At 38.7% G+C, this 16,372-nt stretch overlaps 2 long non-coding RNA genes across 2 annotated transcripts; one reads left to right on the top strand and one right to left on the bottom strand.

Annotated features, from left to right (window-relative positions):
• The first annotated feature begins 11,163 nt into the window (after nt 1-11,163).
• LOC146669520 (uncharacterized) lies at nt 11,164-12,500 on the top strand. The gene is made up of 2 exons (XR_014911718.1): nt 11,164-11,237; nt 11,760-12,500. It is a non-coding gene; the product is annotated as an uncharacterized LOC146669520 (long non-coding RNA).
• On the bottom strand, nt 12,069-14,492 carry LOC146669519 (uncharacterized). Its single transcript, XR_014911719.1, has 2 exons — nt 13,477-14,492; nt 12,069-12,684 (listed from the first exon to the last, which is right to left on the bottom strand). It is a non-coding gene; the product is annotated as an uncharacterized LOC146669519 (long non-coding RNA).
• Nucleotides 14,493-16,372: the final 1,880 nt, after the last annotated feature.

The following is a 16,372-nucleotide window of genomic DNA, read 5'->3' as shown; positions in this document are numbered from 1 at the left end:
AGGACTGCAGGATAGGCACACACGACTCCATCGTTGTACCCACTGTCTATAAAGGGGAGACTTTTGTTATTATAATCAAAAGAAGAGGGTTACATTGTCTAATGCAATACTCATTAGGGAAAGTTACAAGTCACCAAAAAGTCGCAAACATTTCAGATTTTGTTGAATATGATGGAAACTACCACAAAGAATATGAAGCTGGAGCACATTGTGAGAAATCATAGTTTTTGGCTTTTTTTGCTAATTAGTTTGTTGGTTTCGCACAGGAAGGAAATACGATGTGAAGTGACACCGAATATGTGTCATAACTGGATAAAAATATCAAATATGGTCCAAAAAATGGCATGAATCAAACTGAACTGAAACCTGAAAGACTATCGCATAAGACCACAGAAACAAACTTTAGCTTTCTTTTACTTGGCAAGAGAGTTGTAAACATGATGTGTTTGGCCTGTTAATCCCAAATTTTTAAGTTAGATATGAAATCTTCAGACTCTCAGCGTTGTTGACGTGTCCCACTTTGTCCCAAACAAACAGTTAGTTGGTTGTGATCTGGTTACCCTGCACACAGCTGATCTGAGCTGGGAAATTAGCTACAGAGATCAAAACACTGCTTAAATACGCTCATTTCTGCTGTAAAGTGAAGTGTTTTTGGAATCGGCCTCAAGCGGCCACTTCACTTTCTTGCATTTCTATGTTGGACTGATTGATCCTCTTGTGTCAAAAGAGAAAAAGCTCAAAGTTCAATGTAAGGTCTGTACAGAAATGGAGCCAGTACTGGCACTCGCCAACACGTCAAGGGCTTTACAACACGTATGGCATACCTATTGGTTTTCCATGCATCACACATAAAAAACTAAAGTGAACAAAGTGATTAATCCTTGTCGACATACTCGGGGTGATGCCTGAACAGTTGAGATGTAAGGCTTTTCCAGTAAGCCAATTTAAAGCTCACAACACTTACTCTATGTTTATGTGCATCTGACCAAGAAGCCGTGTGAATCGGAGAATTTGCTGCAATCTGAATCAGTTCTTGGGAACTTAAACATGAAGTCTGTTCTCAGTTTCACAACTCGGCACTGAAAACTTTCACTCTTTTTTTTCTGAACATCAGGTTGATGCTAGACCTGTTCTTGTTTTCAGACCAGGCAACCACTCATCCTGTTACTACTGGGATTATTTTCAGCCACGAGCTTACCTGAAGTGACAGCAAACAACAAACAGCAGAAGGCTCTGCTGAGAAAATAATCAAAAATCATGTGGTTTTATTCATATATTTTCGCAATTGTGAGAAAAGTCAGTTGAAACCTCTCAGTGTCACCATAAGCTCAGAGTTTATTTTTCACTCATGCAGGACTAATTTGGGTAGATCTGTTTTCAAACTGTTATTTCTTCTGATGTTTCTTTACAGTAAAAGCTCGTACTTTAGCATGGATCTTGAATGCATCAGTCTGACTCCGCAGCAGTTGAAGTTTTACTTTTTTTTTTTTCTCAAAGTCTCACTAAGAGTGGCATGCTCACTTTCACTGACGATTTTCCCCAGTTCTTCTGGAAAATGAAACCGGTGACCTTTCATTCGTAAAGCAGCATGCAGTTTTAGGATATGAGCTAAAAAAAAACCCACACATGACTTGGAATTGCAACGAAAAATGACTTTTCACCTTAAAAGAGCAGCATATCAGAGTCGTTAGATCACATCTTTAAAAACAGCTTGTTGGGATCCAACAAGCTGTCTGCACCAACTGTGTAAATACACACTCACTGGCTAATACTTTTAGGTTCACCCACCTTGCTAGTACATATACTTTGGACCCCCTTTCACATACAGAATTGCATTCACTTATAGGCTGTCATGTCAGCCATACTGACATGACAGCATCACCCAGTAGCTACAGATCTTTCAGCCCCACGTTCATGATGCCAGTCTTCTGTTCCACCACATCCTGTGAGTGTTGCATTGTTCGTAATGTGAACTCACTGCCATGTTCAAGAAACCAGTTTGAGATGGTTTGAGCTGTGGGACACAGTGTTTTGTCCTGCTGGAAGAAGCCATCAGATGATGGACACACTGTGGTCATTAAGGGATGGGCATGGTCAGTAACATGACTCAGATAGGCTGTGGAGTTTAAAGAAGGCCAAGTATCGGCCACACCGTTAACTACCACTGCAGGCTGAAACGTTAATACAAGGCATGATGGAACCATGTTGTTTATGCCAAATTCTGACCCTGCCATCCAAATGTTGCAACAGAAGTAGAGGCTCATCAGACCAGGAAACATTTTTTGAATCTTCTATTCGATTTTAACTAGCCCATGTGAACTGTAGCTTCAGCTCTGTGTTCTTAGTGCCTGGTGCGGTCTTCTGCTGCTGTAGCTCATCTGCACTTCAGAAATCCTCTTCTGTACGACCCACTGAAGGACCAAATAAAAGACCCACTGAGCGACCTACTGAACGGCCCACTGAATGACCACTGAACTGAATTTGGTGGTGAAAAATGTTTGTTATGCTAATTTAAGAGCTGTTAAAACAGACCAGTCAATTTTGACCGGGAGCACTAAAGTAAGGGGTGGGGTGAACGCGACAGGAGGGTTAAGTAATTATTTGAGTTCCTGTTGAACTCAAATAACCACAGTTATCAGTCTGAAGCAGTCTGGCTATTCTACTTGGACCTCTGACATCATCTGACTCACTATATTTTTTCCTCTTTTCCCTAGAAGTGAATTTATTGAAAATGATCCCATTAGATCAACTGTTTCCTAAATAATCAGACCAGCCTGTCTGGCACCAACAATGATGGCATGTTCAGAGTCACTTAAATCACTTTTCTTCTAAATTCTGATGCTCGATTTGAACTTCAGCAGGTCATCTTGACTGTGTCTACATGCCTAAATCCACAGAGTTGCTGCTATGTGATTGGCTGATTAGATATTTGCATTAAAGAGGAGCCAAACAGGTATACCCAGTAAACTGTTTGGTGAGTCTATATTATACCCTATTAGACAGTTTATATCATACCTAGTGTTTGAATTCTTGAGTAAAGGTTGGGCCAAAAACAAGCTCATACTGTAGTTCACCCTGAAACACAACCAGCAAAATCTAATAAGCGGATCACAGCTCCCAAGTAAAAGGTTGTGCAATATTAAGAAATTCACTCAACAGAATGACCTAAATGCTCAGGGATGTATGTACAGATGTACGGACAACATGAAAACAGAATTCCTCTGGACACGCCCGTCTCCAGCACAGGAACGTAATAAATCAGCACTTCTTCCAACTTTCCACCAAGACTCCATACATAATAAAATCAAGGCTGTTATGGAGACCACATGACTGAAGTGGCTAAAAAGTGAATAAACACAGTGGTATGCAAACTGTGTGTGTGCGTGTGTGTGTGAGACAGAGAGACTATAAATATAGGGCACGGGGAAAAAATGGAGGAAATGTTTGGCCATTAATGTGATTTTGCTGCCATTATTTTCCAAGGAGAACACTTCCTTACACACACACACACACACACACACACACACACACACACACACACACACACACACACACACACACACACACACACACACACACACACACACACACATACAGCATCTTTCAGCTCTGCCCTCTTCCTTTTTACTTGGAAAGTGAGGAGGGCAAAAAAACTGCAAAAAAAAAAGGAAAAAAGAAGAAAAAGAAAGCCAAGATGTTTTTCTTTCCTCTTTGGAACAATGCCAAACTCAGAGGAGGTAGAGGATGAAAAATAAATGCATCGGGAAGAAGAACATATTCTTCGTGCCACAGATTTCTTTTAAAAAAACCTCTCAGTATCAGTAACATGTTTTTTCCTTGCCTCAGTCTTTACACAATTGCGATCGCCAACCTTAGCAATGATAACCAACAGCATTTAGACTAAATGACTGCATGCTGAAGTGTGGGGGGAAAGACCCACTTCAGTCTGGTGAGTGCTACATCCCAAAGGTTTATTGATGTTCTGCACGTACTGTATTTTCTCTGCGTCTCCACCTTCGGTTCTGTGAGAACACAGACAGTTATGCCGCCCCATGTTGGGCCTGAGAGCAGAGGGACATCCATGCGTTCCTCACATTCTGAACCAAACCACATGGTGGGTTTAGCCCTAATGATATTTGGATGACTTGCATAAAGGGCAATAACATCCAGTCTGGGATAAGTGGGCACAGAATTTGTAGAAGAGAGGAATAAAAGGCCTTCTCTTTTGACCCGCAGGGTCACACAGAGGCAGAGTCAATGCATTGCATGAGCTTCACATTACTGATTCGACTGCATGATTTTTTTCCTTTGCTTTGCCCTCTTATCACGACTGTCTGTTTAGTTAGCAATAAAACTCTCTGTTGCTCTCTCTCGCTCCTTCACTCACACACACACAGATACACACACACACACAGAAAACAACACGCCCTTGTTATTACTGGAAAGTCACAACTGACATCCCCCTGCAGGCGGCTGTGTGGCAACCGAACAGTCATACCCCAAGCTGGGCGCACAAAAATGCACTATCAGTGTGCACATGTGCTGCTTCGAGTTGTAGTATCAGGCGCTGATCAGGGCACCACCCGTCAAGTATTAATATACCCCAACAAACAAAAATAAATAGTCTTTGAGGACTACCTTAAAGTACGTGTACACTGACGCCACTCAGCTCTGTATGTGCGTGTGTATAGCTGTTATCTGGTACCCACAAGTAGCATCTGCCTCACCCGAAGAACCTAACGAAGTCACCGACCGCCGTTCCAAGAAACTGTCCTAGTGTGACCCCGGACACTGAGACAGCTAAAAGTGGAGAATTTTGAACTTTGATATTATTATTTTTCCTTGTATCTTCGTCACATTGAGTATAAAGTCCTTTTTATTGGGCTTTATGGTGTTTGATTAAGGTCATTCCATCTAAAATCAACCAAGCCTTCTGTTCGACCATCTCTGATTTGCATAGAAATGCATTTGAAATTTTAGCTTGATATAGCAAAAATATTTCAAGATATATATACATATATTTTGAAAATGGTCCATCCGCCCACTTTTAGGGCGAGTCTGAGGCAGTGTTTGAACATGAATATTTTAAAAACAATTAAAGATAAAAGCTTTGAAATTTTTTGGCAAATCGGAGATGGTTTACCAGAAAATATTTTACAAAACTTTATGATTTGAGATGGCGTGATCCAGGTCTTGAAAATAAAAAAAATACACACATATTTAACAAAATTATTTGGCGAGTTATCTGGAAACTGCACTCTTTTGTCTTATTTCAGTACAACTTGTCATTTTTGCTCAATCCTGCATGAAAGTTGAATGAAAATAGGATTTTCTTTATTTCAGAAGTTTTATGTTAAAAACTGTTCTTGGTGTATCTACCATTCTTCACTAGTTGTGTTTTACAAGTTTTTTTAAATTAGTGTCAGTTCAAATAGGAGACTTTGCAGGAGTGCTGGACTTTATTTTTCACATTTTAACTAACCAGTACATAACATTTTACCGTGTATCTGTTCTAAATTGCAGATTCTGCTTAATTTTGATGGTAAGAAAGGAAATTTGAGGCTTTTATCTTTAATCGTTTTTGAGATATTCCTATTCAAACACTGCTGTGAAAAAAATGGCTTGAAAGTGGGTCAATGGACCACTTTTCAACACACCATATCTTGAAAAGTATTTGATATATGAAGCTAAAATTTCACAAAGATCATTATAAATGCTCAAATTTTCTACCATAAAAGTTTTATGTAAAGTGGCGAGCAGCAAATGTTCTAAAAATTGGCAGATTTCAGATGGGATGATGGGAGAAAAAAACAAAACAAAACACAAACAAACTGTAATCAGAGGGCTGATGTATTATCACCCCATTGGTGCTGAAACCGTGTTAGCAAACAGCTGATTAACGACACATCTGGCACCATTACTGCTCACTTAGAGCTGAATTTATACCCTCTTTGTGAACAGAAGTCAAATTTTCACTCTCGTTTTAGCTCTGTTTTGTGTTTCGGCAGATACCTTCTTCAGCTCCATATTATCAGTCTCTAACAGCTCCTGTCTGCTGGGCTAAGAGGGTACAGTGCTGTCTCTCGAAACCATGCTGATGAGAGCAGTGAGGCCCGAAGCAGCAGGTGGAGCAGGTGATCTACAAATTGGGATGTTGGTGGTTTGATTCCTGGCTGCCTTAGTCTGCATGTGAAAATATCAGTGGGCAAGATACTGAAGCCTGAGTTGCTCCACATGTGGACTTTGAGTATGTGCATGTCAGATAGAAACAGAAAGAGTGCTTGTATTAATGGGTAATTGAGACATGCTGTGTAAAGCAATGAGCGCTCAAGTTGGATAGAACAGCGGTGTACAAGAATCAGTCCATTAACCATTCACCTTAACATCAGTTAAATGTTGTTTAAGTTTTGTTTAGCCCTGATGAGCACCAACCCTACCCTATGGTATCAATGTGGTGATCTATTATAAAAGTCCTCTCATTTCTTCCTTAAATGCAGAGTTAGGGTTGCCAAAGATCATTGGTGTGGACTTTGACCTCAGATGGTTTGTTCACTTGTGATTTTTGGTGTCTGATTCCATTTTTACCATTAACATACAAAGAAACAAAGAAATAAAAGCTACTGATTAGCGCAGCCTTAAAGAATAGAAATGAAGTGATTTCCTCAGCAGTGATCCAGAATCTAAAGGAAGTGATGCGCATGAGATGCAAATCAGCGCTGACTGAATGGAGGTTTTAAGTATCATGAATTGAGTTTGACCTGCACCTCATAACCATTTAGTGTGCCCAAACTGTTGCAATAAACTGCTGCTCATTAGTAAGGCCTACATGTGGAAAAGTGCAGGATGTAGATTCTTCTGGTTCCTTCATTGTATAACGCAGCCAGAAAGGCCTCACCTAAGGGCCGTCGCTGCAACCAGAGCCTCGCTTTCCTTCATCTAACCTCGTGCACAGACACAACGGCTCAACAGACCGCACGAGCGCGAACCTTATCAGCAGGCAAAAGAAGTGCCCCTGCTTCGTACCAGAGCTGACAATTAACTGTCGCGCAATGACTGGATTTCTCTGATAACCTTTTATTTGTTCCGCCTGCACCTCGCCACTCCTGCAATCTCTCTCCATACATGTCCAGCCGGGGAGATATGAGCTGAGGTGAGCTCAAATCTCTTCCGACATATTGTACATATGTCACATCTATGTTGATAAAGGCCCACTGTGTGTGTTAATCTAGGCTGCTGCGCTTCCCCAAACACACCACAGTTTTGCTGTGAGGCAGTCCAGCGTGACCCAAATGATCTTAGTTGTCTCAGGCTGACCTCAGCAGTAAATCAGAGAGGTCATTAGGCCATTGACTGCATGCAGGTAAATGTGATGAGAGACACTGCCCTCTGGTGGCTAAGTGAGATACCAACGTCGAAATCTTTATCTGCAAGGACATGAAGAGAAAAATGGCTGGCTCCAATAAACCGGACACATTCAAAATCACTTAAATCAAGTTTCGTCTCCGTTTAGATGCTCGGTTTGAACTTCAGCAAGTGATCTCAATCATGTCCATGTTCCTAAACACGTGTGGCCGATTAGATATTTCAGTTAACGAGCAGTTGAACAGGTGTGCCTAATAAAGTGACCAGTGAGTGTATGTTACTATATTGAATATTAATATAATGTATCTTTGTTCACACTTAATTCACTAGCTGTGATTTGGAACAATGTGCAGGAAAATCTACATATAAATACTTTGGTTCTCCTGTTAGTTCATTCTTGTGATTAATCTTACTGTGAAGCGTTCTGTATGCAACAGTGTAACATTATTAAAGTGGTAACAATAGTATTGAAAGGGAACTGTGGTCCATTTGTGCAGGTGCCAGAAGATTTCTGTGTGTGACTCATCAAAGACCCCATTTTCCAGCAGGAAGGTTAATAAGGGGGGGAAACAGTTCACTTCCTTTTGTATAGCCAACCATAACTAAACAGCAATGCTGACAGTTCAACACTGTTAGAAAAAGAGAGAATTATTAAAAACAACAACAACAACAAAACAACTTTTGTTTGGAAAGCCGCTAATTTTGTTACTTCAGCAGGACACGGGGAGTCAATAGCCTGCGAATGGCAATACATACTCAGATGAACAGTACATGATATATTACACTGTGCTGTTAATTACTGAACAAAAACAAAGAAGCAGAAGCTGTGTGAGAAACTAAGTTGATATAATGGGTTGTAGAACCACTATAACTGTATGACTTTTTCAGTCTCTCACATACTTGTGGAGCAATTTTAGTCCACTCTTCTTCACACTTTTTCTTCAGTTCATTGAGTTCACTGTTCAGGTCTGGACTTTGACTGGGACACTGCAGCACATCTACAGCCATTCTGCTGTAGTCATTTTGGGAAAAGCTTTAGCTGTTGGACAGATGGCCTCGCAATGGACTCTAGAATACTTTGTTATACAGAAGAGTCCGCGGTCGGTTTCATGACTGCATGGTCCCAGGGTCGCATGGCTGCAAAACAAGCCCAAGTCATCATCCCTCGTCCACCGTGCTTTACGGTTGGTATGAGGTGTTTGCAGCAAACCAAACACATCATATATTTACTTTGGTCTCATCTGTCCAAAGAACATTGTCCCATAAGTGTGACCTCTGATCTTGGGGTGAATTAACTGGGATGTCCAGTCCTGGGAAAAACTGGCGACTGTCTTGAGTGTTTTGGGCTTGTGAATAATCTTTCTTATTGCAGAATGATGGACTTTGTTTCGAAATGGCCTTAAAACTCTTCCCAGATCAATGTGCAGCATCAGGATCATGTTTTTCCTTCTTGACTTTAACACAATCAGATGGATTGCTCCAGACCAGCAAACTGTCAAAACTTTGGTCAGTCAAAGCTATGTGTTCATACTTGCTGATCATCAATCAAGTTTGATTGATCAGCACTTGGCTGCTACTTACCCCTTTCATTTTCAAGGAACCAGCAAGTCTATACTTACATTTTCACTCACTGCTTCTACATTTTGGATGATTTTTTTGTTAATAAAATAATGAAGCTGGGTATTAAGTCATGTTGTAGCAGAGGTGTGGACTCGAGTCACATGACTTGGACTCGAGTCAGACTCGAGTCATTAATTTTATGACTTTAGACTTGACTTGAAAAAATGTTCTAAGACTTGTGACTTGACTTGGACTTTTACACCAATGACTTGGGACTTGAATTGGACTTGAACCGGTTTACTTGAAAAGACTTGATATTTTACCCCAAATATAAAATTTAACATGCATATTATATGGAGATTGAAAATGTGACGTCATTCACGGGTAGAACCGCAAAGGATTCTGGGAACTCGTGGCAAGCGGTACTAGCGCACGCAGGCTTTCAATTAAAATCAGTTATACAGCGATAAAAAGAAACACAAAAATGTCAAGAAGCTGTTGTATTATTAACTGCAATAGCCGGTCGCATGACAGCCACGGGAAGCCGACGGGTAAAGAGATCGGTTGTTATCGGATTACGTCGTTGAAGAGAAATTGTTCGAGCCATGTTTCCGAAGTAACAAAGAGGCGACGGGTGGCCTGGATTGCTATGGAACTCCAAAGTGTTCAAAATTAAATAAATAAATAGGTCAAGATGAAATAAATAACTATGTGAATAAATAAGACACATATGTAATGTGAGAATGATATTGTGAAATCATGGAACACATTTTGAAAACAATGCTCATTATTGTGAAATATATTACATTCTGCTATATAAATTTACTTATTATTGTGAAATATTATTTCATGGTCATTATTTTTCACAATAACAGAGATTATTCCTGAGGCATTTTATTTATTTCCAGCCGTTTTTATTCCAAAATGACCTTTTTTCAAAGTCAGTCTTTATTTCAAAATCCCGTTTTTCCCGATGGTCTATTTATTTCATAATGCGACTTTTCAGCAGAATGACTTTGTCTGTCAATCAAGAGAGACAGGGCGGAGCCAGTTGTGTGATTGGTTGCTCCTTTACTCAGACATAAGTAATAGCACATGAATTGTCGATTTAGGTTTAATGGTGCAATGCGTCTCCTATGCAGCTGGCGGCAGTATGCAGCTCAAAATAAACTTAAGGCACCGACAAATGCAAAACACTGGGCGCGAATAACGTTACAGGTGTATCAATTCTTGTGAAGGGCATGGCTGCAGGAAACAAGTCCGTTTCTGAGTTACTCAAAGAACTTGCTAACCGCTTAGATTGAACGTCTTCACCTCAGTCTGAGTATTGCAGCAGTGTACTGGAGATGAAGTGGTCCCTGGTCCAAGTTCTCATCACAACCGCACAGGGTTAACGTTAGCAAATGCTAACGCTATCACAGCTAGCTCCACTCCACTAAACGCTGTTCAGGGTAAGTAACGATATGTTATTATTGCTTGGTTAGTCTGTCTGTCTGCCAAATATGAGCTTTTTAATCAGTTTAGTCACAGATTTTTTTTAATACTGTTTTTTATCATAGCAAAGAATTCTATAAATTAGGTAAGAGAAAATAATTGTCTTCTGGGTTAATGTCTGTATTACTATTTACATTGTTGTAGGTAATAGTTATTCATGACTGTTTTAAAGTGGCTTATCTTCTGTGCTAATATGGAAGACAAGTAATCTATGTGAAAGAAAAGAAAGCAATTTTAGTTCAACGTAGTGATTTTGTAAGTGGGTATAATTTGAAAATGCTTTTACTAGTATAGTGGATGTTCTTTAAATATTTAACATTTAAAGTGTGTGTCACTTTACAGACTCCAACTTCAGTTTTGGTTTGGTCTCACCGTTGTAGGTCATAACACAAACAAGTCGTCAAGTCAAGCAGCTGAGGAAAGGGCTTAAGGAAACCATGGTATGGCCGCTTCTGACAGAAAGATCAGACATCATTCCTCTTTTCTTACCAAGGGAATCAGAGACTGCTCCCTGTTGTGAGGTAAGGTCAGGTCACATCTTTTAACATCTGAATAGTAAAGCTATTTGGTTAATTTATGAAGGATGAACATTAATTGTTGACACAAAACACCAATATACTGTTTTGTATGCTTGGGTTAGTTGAACAGCTGGGTTACATTTAATAAAAATACACCTAATGTTGCTGATGCTCTTAAGACTACAAGATAAGTAAAGCTATAAAATGACTGTGGCCTGCCACAGAAGATGATGAGGAAGAAGAGGAATGCTCTCGAGGATAAATGCAGAGTGGCAGGTTACCTTCGGTCCTTCATTGAAAATGGTAAGTCTGCTGCGATAGGTATTTTGCCATTGGTTTTCTCTGATTATACTTTGGTAAATTACATACAGTCCAGTGATCTTGGGTCATTAACAAAGTACACTATAGTAGAGCTGGGCGATATGAGATTTTTTCATATCACGATATATATATATTTTTTTATAAAAGGACAAGAGCGGTGAGGTCTATCACAATAGTTTAATTTTTCTATTGAGAAAAAGTTATTTCGCAATACATATCGTTATCGTTCTATCGCCCAGTTCTACACTATAGTATAATTTTGTTTTGTTATTTGCTCCATGCAATACATAAGTGGTGGCATTATCAGTTGCACTAGAATTGTATGTAGACTACTTTTAGCTTTAACATAAAAATATCTATAAAAGCTACAACAGCAATTTGAGTGGGGCAAAAATGTCTGGTGCCCTGTATGTAAGTGGTCATCTTTTATGGTATTTCTCTATAAAAGATTCAAAATAATGAATATAGGATGTCATTATAGTTTAAAACAATCTTCTGTTGCAGCATCTTGTGCACAACAAAAAGCCCTCATCAAGTTTTGGACAGGATGGGAAGTCTTGCCGAGAAATGACTGTGGAAGTGGTCAACAGCAATCTTCCAAAGTCTTCCACCGGTTTTGAAGTACTACGTCTTCCTGCACACTACTGTACCTATGAGTCATTTCTAATGGACATTCAGGTGTGTCTCAACTCTACTGACTCAGGTTTTGGTCTGGTTTACGATTGATTCCATAACCACATGGTAAAATTAGACCATTTCTTATTTCTTGCATCACATTACTGTACTCAGTGTTCAAAGAAACGGACAATCTAGTGAGTTCTAGTTCTTTTTAATACACTTGACAGTGAAAAATACACACTACAGGTGAGCATTTATGGCTTTTTTAATATAAACTGATGAAGAGTTCAGATATCAAAATCAGTTGTTCACTGTACATTATAAATTACACAATATGTTTTGTTTATACTCGCTACTGATACAAAAAAAAATTTCTAGAAAAAATTATTTGAATTAAGATGTTACACTACTGTACTGTGTTCATTGTATTAAATCTGCTCAGAGTTGACATGTACTGTATATCCAACCAAGAAATGAATATCATTAAAGTGACAGCTGTATAAAACAAATCCTGTTTTATAGCCACTCACTGTTTTGTTGAAAATGAAATTGGTTATGCTGTTTTGAGTCAGTATTAGCTACAAAGCTGTAAAAATTAAAAAAAAAAAAAAAAAAAAAAAAAAAAATCCTCCTGACATAGAAACTGATTAAATGTAATAATGTCTTTCTACAAGTGATTCTGAAGTATTGGTAGCACAGCAGGGTCTTGTTCATTCAGTGCATCTGGGAGCTGAATCTCAGGAATGGTGATCTCATTTGATGGGCGGCGATTATGTTGTCCTGTCCAGTCCACACCATAATCCTCATCAACCTGAAAGAGCATGCACATGTTTTAAATCTAAACTGAAGAGGTGTTTCCTGCAGCTGTTCCTAGATGGACTTATTGAGTCTGCCAGGGCCTATGTGAGTTGCTTAGGCATTGGCTACCAACTAATTATTCATTCACCCATTCTAGGTCAGGATTGGTTCTCTTCAGGTATAACAAATGTAACTTTGTTTAAAGTATTGCCATCTATACCTGACAGGTGGGATAAAAGAGAATGGCTTGGGAGGCGCACAGCAAATCTCAAAGTTTTCCAATTAATGCTGAAAGAACCAAGGATGTAAATGTATTCTTGTTTTAGCTTTGCCGAAGACACCAGAGAAAGTATGATATCTATAATGCTGCTGAAATAGACAAAACCATTTCAATAAACTCGCTATTTAACATCAACCTTGTTATGCATTATCAGAGAACAATCAACTGCAAACAGCAATGAAACATTCAACTATGTACTATTTAAAGCACTAATGACCCTGTTGTCTAACAAGATGTGATAAGTAAGTAGACTGTGGAAAGCTGGTGGGTCTACTCTCTGTGTAAAAGGTTCCTACAGGCTCCACTGACCCCAGTCTCCGAGTTAACACACTAACAGCTAACACTGCTAAACGTGTCTCAACGCCGAGATGGCGCCGATAGCTTTAGCCGTAGCTGCCCCACTTTAGACAGTAACAAAAAAAAGTAAGCGATAATAATTCATTGTCAAACGTCATAATTAAGGTCAACATCTAAACAATGCTGTGTACAGAATCACACAGGTGCTCAATTACAGCATAAACTTACCTTAGACCTTCCTCCGTCATTTCCCTCCTAATTGTGCTCGGAGACACAGAAAATGTATCGGCAATTACCCCGATGGTTATCCCGGACAGCACTAAAGTCCTGAGTGCTGCACCGGGATTTCTAGACGTGGACGGCCAACATTTGAAGACTGTTCTTCCTCGGCGTATTCCAAACGAACACGGTGCTGAATTGATCTTAAACCTTCGACAATGCTGTCATCGATGCTAAGATTTTGAAGAGCAATTATCATCCAGACATTTCAGAAACATCATCTAAACGACTCAAAACAGTATCTACAGGTAAATGATCCCTCTCTGATTTGCTTAAATGAGCAGAACTGGCTGAAGTTCACACCAGTCCGCCATCCTCCGTGACTTTTGACCTAGCACGCTGTTGCTAGCTGTAGCAGCCGTCCGCGGAGCCGGTATCCAGGAAAACTAGTCGATGGTAAACGATAAGCCAATAGGTGCAAAGGTCCAGCCCACTTACATTGATTGACAGACAAAGTCATTCTGCTGAAAAGTCGCATTATGAAATAAATAGGCCATCGGGAAAAACGGGATTTTGAAATAAAGACTGACTTTGAAAAAAGGTCATTTTGGACTAAAAACGGCTGGAAATAAATAAAATGCCTCAGGAATAATCTCTGTTATTGTGAAAAATAATGACCATGAAATAATATTTCACAATAATAAGTAAATTTATATAGCAGAATGCAATATATTTCACAATAATGAGCATTGTTTTCAAAATGTGTTCCATGATTTCACAATATCATTCTCACATTACATATCTGTGTCTTATTTATTCACATAGTTATTTATTTCATCTTGACCTATTTATTTATTTAATTTTGAACACTTTGGAGTTCCATAGATTGCAGCCATTCAAAGATCAAATATAACGTCCTAGAACACTCCAGCTCACAGGTTAGTCTGCTCCAAGCATTTACACAAAGGTCAGTCTGCTGTTGTAGTTAATGCGTCATTTTTCTTAACATAATTGGTGATATAGGTTACAAGTAAGTCTGGCGCTGAACAGAAATTGTCGCGCTATGCTCCTTTATTTATTGTGCATAAATAGTGAATTGTCCTGACACAATATTGCGTTTCGCTTCTGTTATTATGGTACACTGACAACAACACATACTTTTATTCACAGGATAAAACAGGTTTTTTGTATCACTAATTGCCCAGTACGATTACAGCATACAATATTATTGTCACTGCTACATTTCTGTGATGCTACCAGAAATTATTTCCACTACTAATTAATTACCGTTGAGCTCAAAGGTCCTATTAATAAACGGTTAAGGAATGTGTATTTATGAAGACGATTTGTGAGACTGGTAAACTTATGATACGTACGATGGTCTTTCGTTCTACACGGTGCATTTCAAGGTCCTGCACCCATCCGTCGGTAAACTGTACCTGGGCTTGTTGCAGTGACCGGAAGTTACTAAACTTCATGAGTGTATGCACTCACTCCAAGAACCGTATGATTATAAATATGCATATAAATATGCTAAGATGAGATAGCTGACTTCATCTAACTAGCAAATGTTTTCCAGGCTACGTTGGTGATACAGTTTTTTTTAATGTGTATGATATTTTTGTCATGCGATTTTAAAGCTGGTCCTACAACCGCATCCAAGAATAACATGCAGCTTATCTCAGAACTGTCGGTGAAAATTATTCTTGGAGCTAGGTTTAATTGAGCTGCATTTTAAAGAGGTGCAATTTCACAATTTGTGTATATTTTCTAAGTTCACTATTTTGTATATGTTGAGAAAAACACAGATTTTAAAATTACATGGTCTAATATTTACATTTAGCATAACTGCAACATTATTTTTTCGTTTGTTTTTTTTAAAGACTCGAAAGGACTTGAAATTCAAAGTTTCAGACTTGTGACTTGACTCGGACTTTTACACCAGTGACTTGAGACTCGACTCTGACTTGCCTGACATTACTTGAGACTTGACTTGAGACTTGAGGATAAAGACTTGAGACTTACTTGAGACTTGCAAAACAATGACTTGGTCCCACCTCTGTGTTGTAGTTCATCTAAGGCTGTATTTCCCGGGTTTTAAGACTTTTATTATATCCTGATAGATAAAACCTCATACCGCAAGGAGGGTTTACTTTTATATGAAATGCATTTATACATTACAGATAACAAATAACATAATTTTAGTTTGAATAAGTAGTAATAGCTGCACACATGCAGGTCTAGTGAGAGCTGAACCCTTTCTCTTACTTCGTTACGACAAAATAAAACAAGTTTAAAGTGCATCACCACGGGTCTACATGGACAAAGCATCATTTCATAATGAATTTCCTCAATTAGCTCTGAGCGCCGTTTAAATTATAGAAATTAATTTCCTATAACATTATTTTTTTTTAATGGCACCTGAAAGAAAAGAAAAAGGAAACTTTAATCAAAAGCTACCAAATAAATAAACTGTTAAGACATTAAAAACTAATCACACAGAGACCTACTGCTATGTACAACCTTTTATTTTTGATTTGCAAAACATCAGACAAAAATAACATTACATAAACACCAATTTATAATAGAAAAAGAAGATCTGAGACAAAAGATAAATTGCAATTACATTAGAATTTAGGTGACTTTGATAATTGGAGCCATATGATGCTGACCTACAGAGGCAGTTTATGGCTAGTAGCTTGATCAGTATACATGTGTTACAAACATTATATTAAGTGCTTTCGTTGGTTCAGGCATTGAAATTCAACGTGGCATGGATTTGGGTTCACAATGCAGGGAAAGGATTCAATACCAAATTCAAACTGATTCCTTATTTTTTTAAAAATAAAAATAAATTACTCATCAATACACGTGGCTGCCAGAGTACCAATTAAGAAGCCAATCG

This window comes from Rhamphochromis longiceps, linkage group LG5 (assembly GCF_057381845.1).
Source record: "Rhamphochromis longiceps isolate RC_006_pf linkage group LG5, R_longiceps_female_GT1.1, whole genome shotgun sequence".
In the NCBI taxonomy this organism is placed as follows: domain Eukaryota; kingdom Metazoa; phylum Chordata; class Actinopteri; order Cichliformes; family Cichlidae; genus Rhamphochromis; species Rhamphochromis longiceps.
This window is presented reverse-complemented; position numbering and strand designations above follow the sequence as displayed.